Source organism: Papaver somniferum, chromosome 9 (assembly GCF_003573695.1).
Source record: "Papaver somniferum cultivar HN1 chromosome 9, ASM357369v1, whole genome shotgun sequence".
Classification (NCBI taxonomy): Eukaryota; Viridiplantae; Streptophyta; class Magnoliopsida; order Ranunculales; family Papaveraceae; genus Papaver; species Papaver somniferum.
This window is the reverse complement of record NC_039366.1, coordinates 176,407,955-176,423,174: the sequence shown is the minus strand read 5'-3', so window position 1 is coordinate 176,423,174 and position 15,220 is coordinate 176,407,955. Positions and strand designations below refer to the sequence as shown.

At 36.4% G+C, this 15,220-nt stretch overlaps 1 pseudogene; it reads left to right on the top strand.

Annotated features, from left to right (window-relative positions):
• The first annotated feature begins 1,638 nt into the window (after positions 1 to 1,638).
• Positions 1,639 to 7,317, top strand: LOC113308781 (annotated as a pseudogene).
• Positions 7,318 to 15,220: the final 7,903 nt, after the last annotated feature.

Sequence of the window (15,220 nt, the reverse complement as noted above, 5' to 3'; positions counted from 1 at the left end):
CCTTTTTTTTTCTTCTTTTTTTTTTAAACTAGTTATCAATCCTCAACTCCTATGAAGTTTAAATATAACAAGAAAGGAGTAGTTACTTTCTGTCTGTCACTCTTGTTTCATAAGACGGTCCTTAATTACTGTCAAGTAATGAACAACTTAGGACACAGTGAAGCTACAAAAGATGAGCTCTAGCTGAAAATTTTGCCGTGAAACTCATTTGGATATGAGTTTGGTCAGACGGTAATTTGGTAGTACAAATTAAGGGGTAATTTGTGTTACCTCCCTTGTAAAGATTGATAATTTGCATTACCTCCCCTACAAAAATAAAATTAGCAAAACCTTCTCTCCTCAATAATTCCGTCTATTCCAAGTTAGCTGACTCAGCACAAACTTACACGTGGTTTTTTGTAGGGAAGGTAATGTAAATTATTAATCTTTACAGGGAGGTAATGCAAATTACCAATCTTTACAGGGGAGGTAACGCAAATTACTCCAAAAAAATAAAATCCACGTATAAGTTAGTGCCGAGTCAGCTAACTTGGAATAAACGGAATTATTGACGAGAGGAGATTTTGCGAATTTAAATTTTGTACGGGAGGTAATGCAAATTACCAATCTTTACAGGGGAGGTAACGCAAATTACCCCACAAATTAATTTGTAGAAGTCAATTTCAGTTAGGGCTGCACAAGACCCGCCCATCATACCCAAACCCGCTCGTACCCGCTAAACCCGTGGTTTTTAATCCGAACCCGCCCGTTATGGATGCGGGGTTGGTTATGAAAATAAAAACCCGTTGTCTATGGGTGCGAGGTTGATTTTAGATAATACCCGGGAAAACCCGTCCGAAAAACCCGCTAAATATACACCATTGATAAAACTAATGGAGTATGTACCAGATGATTCCTCTAGCATTGAGGAAGGTAATCTTCAACATGTTCTTCTTCTTTGTTTTCTATTTTCTGTATTTGTCAGTAAAGATGTTAAAGGAATGTAACATAATTTTCAATTTGCTTGCAGAGTTATTTAAAAAGACGGTATCGGAAGCCCTTGATCCTTGAGGATGCTAGGAGGAGAGACTTGAAGATGATAGAAGAGACATGAGTCACTTAATGTTGGTCTGGAAACTTTTATTGTTTAAGTTTTAATCTGAACTTAAAGTAGTCGTACTGTTTAAACTTGTTTTTATTAGAAGTCTAGTAGTTTAAGTTTAAAAATGAAGACTTATGTAGTTATGTTTTTGGTTTGTTTTTTTAAGTTATCAAGAACTTAAGTAAGTAGTTTATTTAAACTTTAAAACATGTGTGTGAATGATTATTGAATATAAAGCGGGTTTAAACCCAAACACGCCCAACCCGTAGCGGGGACGGGTAACAAAACCCGCCCGCTGTTTATGGATGCGGAGTTGGTTATGAAAATAAAAATCCGCTATATGTGGGTGCGAGGTTGGTTTTAACTAATACTCGCCCAAACCCGCCCATATACATCCCTAATTTCAGTGATTATTTCCCCCTTACACATCTCCATTATATTAGCTTTCCCCTTAAAAAACTTTCTCCCTAAACAAATTACCTTTCCCTGTAACAAAAATCTTCTCAAACCCGAGCTAAATTCGGATACTTCTCACAAAAACAAGGTTGCTAATTGGGGGACTGGTTTGGTTGGTGGTGTACCAAAATATAAATAAGACAAAACAACATTTGCCTCGGGGTTGGTACACCCCCAAACAAATCGGTACCCCCGTTAGCAGCCTTGCACCAAAGGGCCAACCCCGATAAAGTCAAACAAAAGTGGTGTATGGCGTGGTCATCCAAAACAAAGGTGTGTTAGCATCATTACTCGATCTAGGTCCTAAAAGCCAACCAGAGGTCGCACAATCTCAAGGACGAATACATCTAACCGCGTACGAATCATCACAAAGATACAGTCCAGTCTTTCACATTTTCTTCAACACATACCTTCAGAAGAAAAAAAACCACCCGAAGAACATCATTCGATTTACAAGAGGAATCCCGAAACTCTTTGAAAGCCTCAGTCACTACTTGTTAGTTACCTTGAAAAGAAAAGAGAAAATTTTCTGAGTTAGAAGAATAGAAGAAGATTGAATCGTATTTGGAATGTGAAAAAGAGAGAATTTGGATCCAGTTATAAATAAACTCCACATGTTCTTTGTTAACTTGTATTACCTATGGATTACACAAACCTTCAATCTAAAGCTTCTAAGTCGTACATACCACCACATAGAACACAACTACATCCACGAATGCATTCGTTATCTCCTCCATTCCCAAAACTCTCGCAGATCTCTTCATCACAATCTCGTGAAAAATGGTGGACTGTAGGTGCTATACTCTTAATAATCCCATTTTTATTCTATTTATTTACAATTGCTAAAGGAATCCATCAACCATCAAAGTTTGATGAATCAAAAACCTAAAGGATTTGGTATTATTATTGATGCTGGCAATACTGGTTCAAGAATTCATGTTTTTGAGTTCTTAAATGAAGGTAGAATTCCATTTATTGGTTTCGATGGGAAAGGGTCCAAATCATTGAAAATTAGACCAGCATTGGTGGAATTTGCTGATGATCCTGATAATGCTGGGAGTTCTATTTTGAGATTATTGAAATTTGCTAAGAAAAGGGTTCCAAAAACTCAATGGAAGAACACAAGAGTTTGGTTGATGGCTTCTGAAGGACTTCGGGGAGTTGGTTTGGATGCAAGTAAGAGCATTCTTGGATCGTGTAGACGGGTTTTGAGATCTTCAGGTTTTCTTTTCGAAAATGAGTGGGCATCACTGTTAACAGGTGCGTGTGTTATTCAACCATATGCTAACACTTGAAGTAAATTTAAAGTCTTTTAGTAGCTTTGTACTAAAAGGAATGCTCTTTTTTAAGTTGCTGTTATAAATAAGTGTTGGTGTGACTTTATGTGCCCAAATAGTCTGAGAGTAAAATCTCAATGTGATGCTGAAGCAGTCTTAGAGAAAAATCTCAGTGTACTTCTGGAATAGTCTAACTAACTGTTAAGAAGGATCTTTTAACAGCAAGCTCAGCTCTGAGTATCTTTTGCATGTTTTTTTCTTTCAAATACTCATGGAGTATTATTGTTTGTTGATGGCTGGCATTGGTATTCTTAACTGGGTATATTGTTCAGGTCAGGATGAAGGTGTTTATGCTTGGGTGGCTGCTAATTATGCTCTTGGAACTTTAGGAGGTGATCGACAAGAAACAACAGGGATAGTTGAACTCGCTGGGTCCTCTGTACAGGTCTTGTTCATCCTCCTTTCCCATCTATTTCGCTGAACTCTATCCTTTTTTGACAAGCGGTAGTTGTAGCTACCAGCTGCAGAAAAAGATTTTCCTTTAGGGATTTTTCATGGTTAAGCAATTTAGTGAAGCATTCTATCAAGTTGTTAAGGAGATCTTCTTGTTAGGAAAGTGAAGAGATTGGTGATAAGTCATGTTAAATTCGAAAAAGCATAAGTTCTGTTATACTTGATCCAAAATTTAAATTTTACCTTACATGCCAAGAGGTCAAGAACTATACATGCCAATATACATTCTGACTTGAATGACATTCCCTCATCTATAATTTTTCTTAATCTTGTTTCATAATTTTCCCTGCAACTGAGTGTACTCTATTAGTGACGAGTCATGTTTCATTCAAAAAGCACTTGCACTCTTTCCAAAAATTTAATTTTCAACATACTCACCAAGAGCCAGAAAATATGTGTATTTCGCATTCCCCATGTATGAATATTTTGCTAAATCATAATAGTATGATACTTATTTAGCCTTGCAACTTAGTATACAGGTAACATTTGCTTTGAGAGAACCTGCTCCAATGGAATTTTCACGAATGATAACACTAGCTGGAGTTACGTACAATCTTTCTGCACAATCCACAGTTCGTCTTGGTCAGGTGATTCACTAATACATGGTTAGCAGTTTATTTATTCCTTTCACTTGACTTAAGTTTTCCCAACGCAGTTTCCGTTTGAAAGTTGAAAGAGATTGAAGTTTTCTCTAGGATCATTATCAGAGTTAGAACTTAGAGTATTACTATGTCATCAAACTCCTTACTGTTTAGTGTTTATGCATTGAAGTCTTCCGAATGGAACTATTAATGGTCTAAGGTCCTATATGTATATATATTCACGAACTTTGTTTTTGTGCAGGATGCAGCTTGGAAATCGGTGCATAATTCCAATGTATTGACTTCATGTAAGTTGCATACCTTGATTTCCATGTATGATGTGGATGTTATTCATTATTGATACCGTAGTAAGATTTTCTTAAACCTCGAGGCTGCCTTGAGGCAGCCTCAGCGCCTTGTTTTTTGTTTTCTTTCAAAAGTTATATTATGCTATCTCATTGGTTCTGTTCAGTGTAATCTTGTTTCTGCCCATTGAACTTGCGCAATCTCTTTGCAAATTTGCAGCTTCAGGTTCGCTCAAGGAAATTGCAAGCCCCTGCATTCCTAAGGGATATGGTCGAACATTGAGTCCTTCTGTTGCAGTAGATGCAAGTCATAAGGAACTTCTGGCACCCGACTCTGTAGGCAACTTTTCTGCATGCAGATCTAAAGCCTCAGCCTTGTTACATAAAAGAAATGGTAAAATCTCGTCCCTTGCTAGTTTGAGACAGCTATCAGTTCCTTTCTAAGTTGTTCTAGTTTGTTTCCAGGTCGGCGTCTTTTCATTCTACTGTTATTTTTCTTTTAAATGGTTATTAGATGAACTCATACCCGAACTTGGAACAGTAGCATAGCCGAACTTCTTTCTTGGGAATAACTTGTTGTGATTAGTAAAGATTTCACACATAGGCATGTCTATGGTTCCCTAAAACCACTAACAACTCGTCTGTCCCTTTTTTTAATTGGTAAGAGAGAACGAGAACACTATCCCTATTCATGCCAAGCGACCCAAGACATGATCCGCATTACGTCATTTGATGAGAGTAAACCTGCCTTATTAATAACGGGAGTTGGTACAATGTTAAGAACATTCCACATACATAAGGTTTAGAAAAATGAGTGAACGAGGCTTTAGGTCGGTCCTGTTGGAAAGCTCCAGGGAGTTTTTCCCTTAATTACCCGGTGTGTGTGTGGGACTGCTGTACCTCCAGGTCCAAAGCAAGGATATCAAAATAAAGAAAATGAAATTGTGGCCCGTCCATGCTCGCTCCAAGTAGCTCTCAATCTCAGTTTGTTTTTAGCATGCATCCCAGAACTTTAAAGAGCGATCGAAGAAATCCTATGGTCTTTCTTTCGCAAAAGCTTACAGTAAAGAATTTGTCAAAGAAAGGTGAGCATCATACTAAAAGCTGACGACCCTTGCAGATTAGAATCTTAAAGAAGTAAAGACTGATAATCCTAGATGAACTTGTAATGGTTCAAAGTCTAGATCTTATATGTTAGGGTATGTAAAATCATAATTGGCAGATAGTTATAATCATATACATGTAACCTATTGTGTTTCCTTATTCGATTAATGTTTTCCTTGTCTCTGAGTTATGTTTCTGTAACCTATTGAGGACCCCAACTCGTGAAAAATATTGTTCCAGTCCTGATTTTATTTATTTATTTATTTTGCAGATGAATGCTTGCATCCTCCTTGTGAAACAGTGTCAACTTTCTTGCCTGAATTGCGAGGCAAGCCTGTTCCTCCAGAGAACTTCTTTTATATTTCAGAGGTCTGTACAAGGACACAGTTGCTGTTTTATTGTTTCCCTGTTAAAGTTTCTAAAAGCTTAGATTGGATGAAGATGTCATGAAGGACAAGGCTTTCATCTCAATCTCTTTTTTAACATTCTCTTGGCTGGTAACTTTAAGTAGGAAAGTACATTTAGAAACAATCAATCTTGAATTCTTGATAGACATCGTCAGATAAGAGGGTCTTGTAGAGAAGACGAAGAGGGGGCATATTTATCACTGCTTTGCATATTCTGAGTGCATGGTCATTGGTCACATGCTTGCCTGATTTTTGAGTTTATGTATGTCAAACCCCTAAAATGTGGTTGTCAACTTATGATTGTTGCTTTTTTCCGACCTTCTACAGTTCTTTGGTCTGGTCCCTAAGAGCAACTGCAGTGGTGCGATCAAAACCAAAGATCAAAGATCAAAAAAAAGACCAAATTTTGGGTTTAGTCCGTGTTGTGACGCAACGGTACATGATTAAAATTTCGTCAGGCGGACTGTTATGGCTGCGCCCCATTTTACACTTTCATCAGGCGGACCTTAAAAGTCCGCCCCATTTATATTTTTTGTAACTTTCATCAGGCGGACTTTAAAAGTCCGCCCCATTTTTTCGTAACTTTCATTAGGCGGACTTTAAAAGTCCGCCTCATTCTTTTTCTTTTTTATTTAATTTGAATTTTCATCGGGCGTAATTTAAATCTCCGCCCGTTAACAAGCGTACTTTAAATTTACGCCCAGCAACAAGCGTACTTTAAATTTACGCCCGACTATATTAGAATTTGGGATTTGGTCGCGACCATATTTGGTCTGGAATTTGATCTTTGGTTGGGATTTGATCTTTACTCCGTCCCACTGTGTTACGATCTCATCCCAAATTTTTGGTTATACTCGCCCACTGTGGATGCTCTAAGACTACTCTAACAGAATTAGAATCTGCTGGGCGACACTATTGTGACGATGATTGGGAGAAACTGAAAGATGAGCACCAAGGAATCGATGAATTGGATTTGTTGAGATACTGTTTCTCTTCTGCCTACATTGTTGCACTACTGCACGATGGTCTTGGAATCCCTATGAATGACAAGCGGTACGCACACTTCTGTTTGTTAAACTACGATGCTGGGAAATGCTAATTTGAATTATGTAACAACAAAAGTACTGCTTTTGCGCTGCACTGGTAGATTATGAATAATAATAGCTAAAATTGAATTTTTGCAGGATAGGATTTGCAAATCAAGCTGGAGGCATCCCCCTTGATTGGACATTAGGAGCTTTCATTCTCCAAACCGTAGTAGAGCCTTTAAAGGAATCAGAGCTAGAAAAGCTGGATGGTGTCGTTGGGAATGATTCAGTCACCTACTTCTCATTATTTGCTATTCTCTTATTTGCAATTCTTGCAGCCTTTTATGTATCAAAATGGCGGAAACCTCAAATGAAGACAGTATACGACCTGGAGAAAGGGCATTACATTGTCACTCGTATACCTAGGTGATTTTTTTTTTCATTTTATTTTTGAGAAGAGCTGTAAATGTATTTATAGAGTTGATAATAAGAATAGAGACGTACGGGTAGAATCTGCAAAAGAAAACCAAAAACCAAAAAAAAAAAGCAAACAAACAGCAATGAAAAGGTCATGCCATTTTGTTTTTCACTGGTCCAATCGAGTTCATGTTACTAGTGACTTTTCATATAGAGCTTAAAAGCAAGTATCTTGAACTTCTCAACTTGGTCATTCTTCCCTGTGCTTGGCCTAAACAACTTATCCACAGCTGCGAATGCCCGTTGGGAGTCTAAAAAACAAAAGAAAACAGCAACCCCAAGTATTCCGCTTGACCGGGGCAACTGTAGGCGGCGATTCTGGCTTATATCATTAACTAGATCTGTACAGTACACAAGTATATATGGCTACCGTAACATTTAACACAAGGTTTACCAGGTAGGCTTAGATCTTCGGTTGTTATATATTGACGTGTTTAGAATCTTAACCTCAATCAGTAGTCAGATAAATTTGTTTGTGAATTAGATTTCCATTTGAAAAGATTAAACTGAAATTATCCAATACAAAACAAGTACAACCATCTAGATTATCTGCTTGGATTTTGGCCTTAATACAAAGAGATGGAATGGCCAAAGCATCATCAACGTCATTGCCCGATGGATTAACAAAAGAGAAACCCAAATAATTTGAGCACGTATAAGTCTTACTTTGCCATGTAACAGGTGTCTCCTTCCCTTTTAGTGTAAGCTTTTATGGTCACCTTTGAGCAAGTATAAGCTTTTACTTTGCTTGGAGCAACCCTAGAGCTTGTGCTTATTCTAGATTTGTTGCTGCAACATGTCCTGCTCTAGCTGTCTCGAAATCTCTTGCATTGTTCCTCAGTATTAGTGCAAAATCAATAGTAGATATTGGATAGTTGGATCCATAGATATTTTTAAATTTTGTGCAGTATTATTGGAAACATTAGAATCTTAATCTACCAAAGTACTTGTGCAGTTATGCCAAAAGCAGCCAGTTATTTTGGAGGTGGACTTGGGGTTGAAATGTTTAAGTTTCCACCTAGATGGCCACCGAAGAGTAAAGAGTTTGTCTGAATTCCGAGGAAAAGAGGCTAGGTGGGGGAATTTGTATACGGTCCCAGACCATGTGTTGCCTTGGATATTGGTCTACAAATAATGGTGGGATAAAAAAAAGGTCTTTAATGTTGCGGGAAGCAGTAATGAGGACATTAAAAACGGTGGGACTCGAAAGTTGTACGGTATCTATGTCTCTTAAAACACCTCATCAGGGAACTTTAACTACTGAAAGGAGACTACTCCTTCAGCAGACCTACTACTGTTGGAGATCTAAGAAATTTCTAAATGGAGACAGGCTTTTTATTTTACGGAATTTAATGTGATAAATTTTATGAATTCATTACCATATTGGTGCAGATCTTTGGAACTGACAGATGAACGGATCAGTGGATGCCGCGGTCTGGTCATTGCCTCTTTGTTGTCTTATTACTTCATTCATTATTCATTCATATCATCTTAGGCCGAGGGTTTTGTGGTTGAGTGGGTTTCGGCGAGAAACTTTAAACTAAAATCCAAAAACAAGGTAGTAGCGTAGTTTGTGAATGTAATATGCTGCGGGGTCCATTATTTAGTTTGTGGATGAAAACACAAAATGGAAAACGAGTTGTCTGGTCACAGACTCACTGATTCACGACTCACAGTCTAAAAATGGAGAACGACGCTGCCTAGTCAGACTCACAGGCAAAGCCGCAAAGTTCACTTTTGTATTTGCACGGTGAATCAGTGTATTTGCACCGAGTGATTCTAGACCAATGTAGTTAATATCGGATATCGGTTCATCTCGGCCGCGACCGATACACTGGTACGATTTTATATCGGGGATATTATCGTTGAAATATCAGTATAATATCGGTTCTAAATTTAGAGACTATACTTTTATATTAAACATTTTCTCCACACATTTACGGATAAAATATAATAGATACCATCAATTTTATCAAAAAAAACAAAAGAGTAACTTCAATAACTTTAAAGTTCAATACTTAAAAGGATAATTAAACAAGTTTAAAGTTCAAACCGGAAACAAGAGAGTAACTTCACGAACTTTAAAGTTTACAAACTAAAATGGTAACTAAACAGAGATAATACAATTTTATTCTAAATAATAGATATCATCATCTTCAGTAGCTCCATTAGCTCCATCAAGTAGTCCATTATCAGTGTCTAACATCAATTGATCAGTATCATAGCCATCATATTCAGAATCGGTTGGGTAAGTAGACTTGCTTCGAGAGCTACATGCACCTCTACTATCAACTGGACGACTTTCTTCGCCAAGAATATCTTGCAAATCATCCAAAGTTACATTATCACCTTCTACAGCCAAGTCAAGTAAGTTCCGTGGATCCAACCATTCATCATTTTCATCATGCTCATCAAGAAAAATAGGGTCACGAGCTTTCCCATCATCATTATATTCTGCAATTTCTTTATAACGACGCTGCAATTTCTTGTTATATTGAATAAATACACTATCATTCAATTTTTGTTGTTTTATGCGATTCCGCTTCTTGGTGTGCAACTGAAATACAAAAAATAAATAGCTAAACTGATTGTTTCATGCATTCCAGTTTGTTGTGATAAGAACATACATTGTTGTTTCATACATTGTTGAAATTTATGACTTTGCAAAGAACATACTGCAACTGTAAAGATAGAACAAGTAAGACTCACATTTTGAAATGTGCTCCAGTTTCGCTCACATGGGGAAGCAGAAGAAGTAAGACTCAATACCCTGATTGCAAAAACTGGGTTTTTTTTCTTTCTGATATAGGTTTTGAAGATGAAATTTGTGGGTACAAGTTATTAATAAGAATGAACCCTCAAAAATAAGTGGGTTTTGAAGATGTTGACGAATTTAATTAATCAAAGCAAAAAAAAAAAAAAAAAGACTAATTATCAAAAGGTTCAAAACCCTAACCTTCAATTAATCAATAGTCTCTGAGATTTTTAGATGAAGAACATCAGCTAATCAAAAGTTCCTTCCTTAGATTGGATTCTCAATGATGATATTTGAAGACCACGACTTGCTGAATCAGGTATTTGAAGAACACGATCTGTTTTTCACTTCATCTCTCTTCTTTTCTCTTCCACAGTTCGACTGAAAACAATCGAATGAAATTTTAGGGATTTAACGTATACCGGAACTGAAAAACCAAGATTACCCTTACACTTTACACAAAATGACCGGTACCGGCTAATTTTGGAAAATCTCGTTTCGTCCGTATCGGCCGATTTTATCGGGTAAATATCATATCCCAGATATCCTTCATATCGTATCGTGCTAGACCGATATCCGAAGTATCGGCGATATATCGGCCATATCGGCCGATATTGACTACACTGTTCTAGGCAAACGATACCAAAAACAACCCAAAAACAATCCCTCACACGTTGGAGCGGGATCTGCCCCCAAAAGATTAGCAGGGGGTCCCATTTTTGGGTGGGTCCCACTCTAATGTGAGAGGATGTTTTTGGGTTGTTTGTGGTGTTGTTCGTTTATAATTTTTGATTTCGCACGGTGAATCACAATCACCAGTTAACGACAATGTTTAGTTTGGTTTTGGTTAGACTCGCTGGTTTTTGTCTTACAAATAATTCTGAGAGGGAAACTTGAAGCAGTCGTTTAATGGTTCCTATTAATTGTGTATGTTGGTGAGATTGTCGGTATTTATTTTTCGGTAAATTTAGAATTTTTGTTTGGGCTTTTGTAATTTCAGAAGTGACATTCGCCCTTAAAAGAAGAAACCTGTTTTGAGGCATACTGAAATTTTTTGAGGCATACTAAATAATGCCAAAATAGGGTCACCAAATAAAAAACAACATCACCCCTTATCCATTCTTTTTGATAATGGCATAACTACCCTTACATAATTGGTGTTAATGATTATGATTAGATTTGATTAGCTAGGAATTTTAAGGATTGATTAAAAATTATATTATTAGTGGTGAATTAGTAAATAAATCAAATTTATGTGAGAGAGTTGGGATTCTTGAGAGGAAGAAGAAGAAGTGAAAAAAAAACTTGGGTTTTGAATTTTGAGATTTTAATGATTAGAAGTGACCAAAATGTGGGATTCAAATCATAGGTAGACTTCTATACGAGGTTTAATTTCTTTTTATAAGTTGAATCTGTCAAATAAATAATTTTTAAAACCCAGATCTACTGACCAGATAAACAGTTCGGCTGAAAAGTTATCAGCCGAACCTAGGTATATTTTCAAAAAACTGAGGTTCGGCTGAAAAGTTATCAGCCGAACTTAGGTATATTTTCAAAAAACTGAGGTTCAGCTGGAAAGTTATCAGCCGAACCTAGGTATATTTTCAAAAAACTGAGGTTCGGCTGAAAAGTTATCAGCCGAACTTCACTCTGTAACTGAAGAATTTTGGTTCGGCTAATTCGAACAAAATGTAGCAAAGTCGCATTAGCCGAACATAGTGTTTCTCTAAATCATACACTAGGTTCGGCTCAAAATTGATACTCCAAGATCAGCCGAACTGATCTTCTGAAAACCCTAATTTCATCTTTGAAATCATATTCTATCGATCAAACAAAATAAAATCAATCAAAAACAAGATGGGTTTGTTACACATACATTCTAAAATACATATACGAGCAACTGAGATTTGGATTTCGCACTCCAACATCGCTCACTTCGATTCGTGTTTGCTTTGCTTGATCAATTTCTTGATTGAATTTGAGTCCAAGATGTTTGAGTTTAAAGTTTATTTTGATTTTTGATTTTAGGTTTTTGATGATAAGGGCTCTCTAATAATTTAAATTGTTCAAGGATATATAGGTAATTTCACTACCTTTAGACACCCCTTATAAACCCACCCTAGATAGTATAATAAATGAGTATGCCTCAAAAAAAAAATGAGTATGCCTCAAAACAGGTTTCTAAAAGAAATGGTTATTGTGTTGCATCGTGTCAGTGGATGGCGAGATATTCAAGAATAACCCATCATGACCATCCGCTAAAGAAAAAGTGATTGGACATTCTATCCATTTCGTTTTTAGGAAACAGAAGCAGTAAACCATGTTATATATCCATCTCCAAATAGTTCGCCAAACACTATACACTATCCAGTGGATCTACAGCCAGTAAATTGTTGATGTCACTATAATGTAGTATAATGGTTAAGCTTGTAAGTGATGATTCCAATAATATGAGTTCGTGTTTTGAAAACAAAAAAGATAATTAGGAGTCAATGGACTTCATATGCGGGCCTTGAAAATCATAATCTTTGTTCAAAATTTGTGAACAAAAGTTAGGACTTAGTTCCACATTGGGCAGAAATGGATATCTAAGGCGTTGTATCACCTTGAATGTTTTATTAGGCATATGATCCATAAGTCGATAAATTTCTTTCTTTGTTCTAGGATTTTAACGGACGGATATTTATGGAAAATAAATATACTATATTATTATTTATATTCTATTGGTGATATTTTGGTATAAAATTTTTAATTTTTAGATTTATTTATTAAGATAGATGGTTTAGAAGTTTATTTTAAGATTTTTAGTAAGTTAGGAAAGTTGCTTAAAGGTAGTGGATATTTTGAGAAATAGGTTTTCACGAATTTTGTTAAGTTTTTTTTTTTTTTTTGGAGTAATTATCTCATAGAGCAAAGCTCATGAATATTACACATTCCGTGAAAACTATCAAAAGTAGTTTGACCCTTTCTAAAGGTATCAACAATATACACGCCAACTACTCACTAAATCGGTCGTGTGAGTTTTTCTTTTCTTTTTGCCAAATTAACTTCCTGATCGGAGTTAAGTATATTGTGGTTGGTCGGGTTAAGTTAGATTAGGTATATGGGTTTGGCAATATCGGGAGAAAAAAGGACACCAATGTTGATTATCATTGTCGCCCTTGTATTTGGAGGGATCAGCTGGGCGTTTGATTGGAGATGCTGCTACGAATCAAGCGGCTCTTTAACCTTATCAAGACCATTTTAGGTAAAGTTTTTTTTTTTTTTGTATTTTTATATTACATTAAACCTTCAATTAACGGATGCTTGTACTGTCAATTTTATGTGTAAATATTATAAATTGCTTCATCAATCTTTATTAGGTTAGAATTAAGAGATCAATACTGAGTTTATTTTTTATTTGTAGATGCAAAACGTCTAATTGATAAGATATACAGTGATAAGTTTGTTTATCACTGCATAGTAAGCGATTACCGCCTACTAAAAACAAGATCAAGGCTGCAGTCATCAAGGCTATCAAGTTGTTGGATAGTAATAAACGACTATCCAACAACTTGATAGCCTTAGTAGAATACACTATTGAGGTTGGGTTACATCGGAGGCTTACACGTGTCACGTGTTGTGCCAGAATACTATGCCGTGTTGATGTGCCTATTTGTCCGGCGCAATACAAAACATTTAGCTAACGTGCTAGGCCGACACAATTTACACTGTATATGTAGAGTGTATTTGGATTCACAAGGTAGCATGTTGTTGATATGTGATAATTTACTAAATTTGACCATCCAAAATGAATATAGTCATTATACGTGGTACTCCCCGCGTCCCTAAATTGATGACCTATTCATTTTCCCACTGATAGATGATCTATATCATTATACACAGAGATATTTCTAAATATACCTTTTCAATTGATTATTGTTAGTATAAGAAATGTGTATCATTTGATAGCCATGTTTATATTCGTAACTTATGTGTTTTAAAATGCTTTAAAATTTACGAATTTCCATGATATGGTTTGAGAAAATCATTTCTAAAATTGTAGTAGTTATCGTCCATAAGAGTATAATCATAAAAAACACCTAAAAATATTTCTAGTTTTTCTTTGCCTTAAAATTTTTACATACTTGACGTCCGTCATCTATCTATGCATGAAGGGAGTATCTTTTTTTTCCAACTTATTCTAATATTTCTTGTTGGATAAGAATCCACCTAAACCACGCTACCAAGATGGATCATGGAACCACTTTACGTAACCAGATGAGGTTAATATTTGAGGCAAAACAGTACAGTTTTAGTTTTAGTTTTAGAAGGGGCACCTAGCTTAGCTGGTCATCCTCGTTCCCCAAAGCTTCATGTGTTTTAGGAGGTCCCGAGTTCGAGTCCCCAATGGCGTAATATTGCAGAAATTAATATGGAAGGTAGAGTTAGTTTGCCCCCCTTGTGACACAATCTCAGCACCCCATCCGCTTCGACTCCTTTGGCTAGGTTATTCATGAGACTCGATGGCAGGCTAGTACAGTAACCTGTTCAATTAATGTAGTAGTATGTCATTGGAGCTTAGCTTATTAGACTTCCAACTAGTTTCATGTAATAATCGTTATCAAAAAAAAAACGAGGCGGATTTTTTAACCTGGCGTTTTTAGGGGCCACTCAAAAGGATTTAGGGGCCAACAATAAAACAAAAAAGGTCACCCAAAGGGAAAATGTAGCCAGCCCTTATCTCGCGTAATTCGTAATGGCGAAATTACCCTTATATATTCGGAGGATATGATAACATTGTTACCCTCCGAATGCAATCGGAAGCCAAAATCGTTCCCATTCTTCCGATTATACGAGGTGCAGTATTTCTTGGTTCGTGTTTTGGATTCAGCATTAATCGGGAGTTAAATATATTACAAAACCTACCGATTATAAGTTGCCGCAAATTCAAATTTTGAAAGCTACCATAATCGGTAGATATGCTAAATCCAATACCTACCGATTATTGGTTTCTCCACATTCAACTTTCGTCAAATTAGCCGTTGGAGTTTTTGGGAAAAACAAAAAGAGCCGTTGGACCCTAAACCTATATAAAGAAACTCATATCTATCACCCCAATTGCACCAAACTCTTTCCTCTCTTCAGTTTTAATTTTCATAACAAAAAACATGGATATTGCTTTTGCCGAAGAAGAAGATTGTGCTATTTATAGAGCGTGGGTTGTGGTAACTACTCATGATCGTGTTCACAAGCT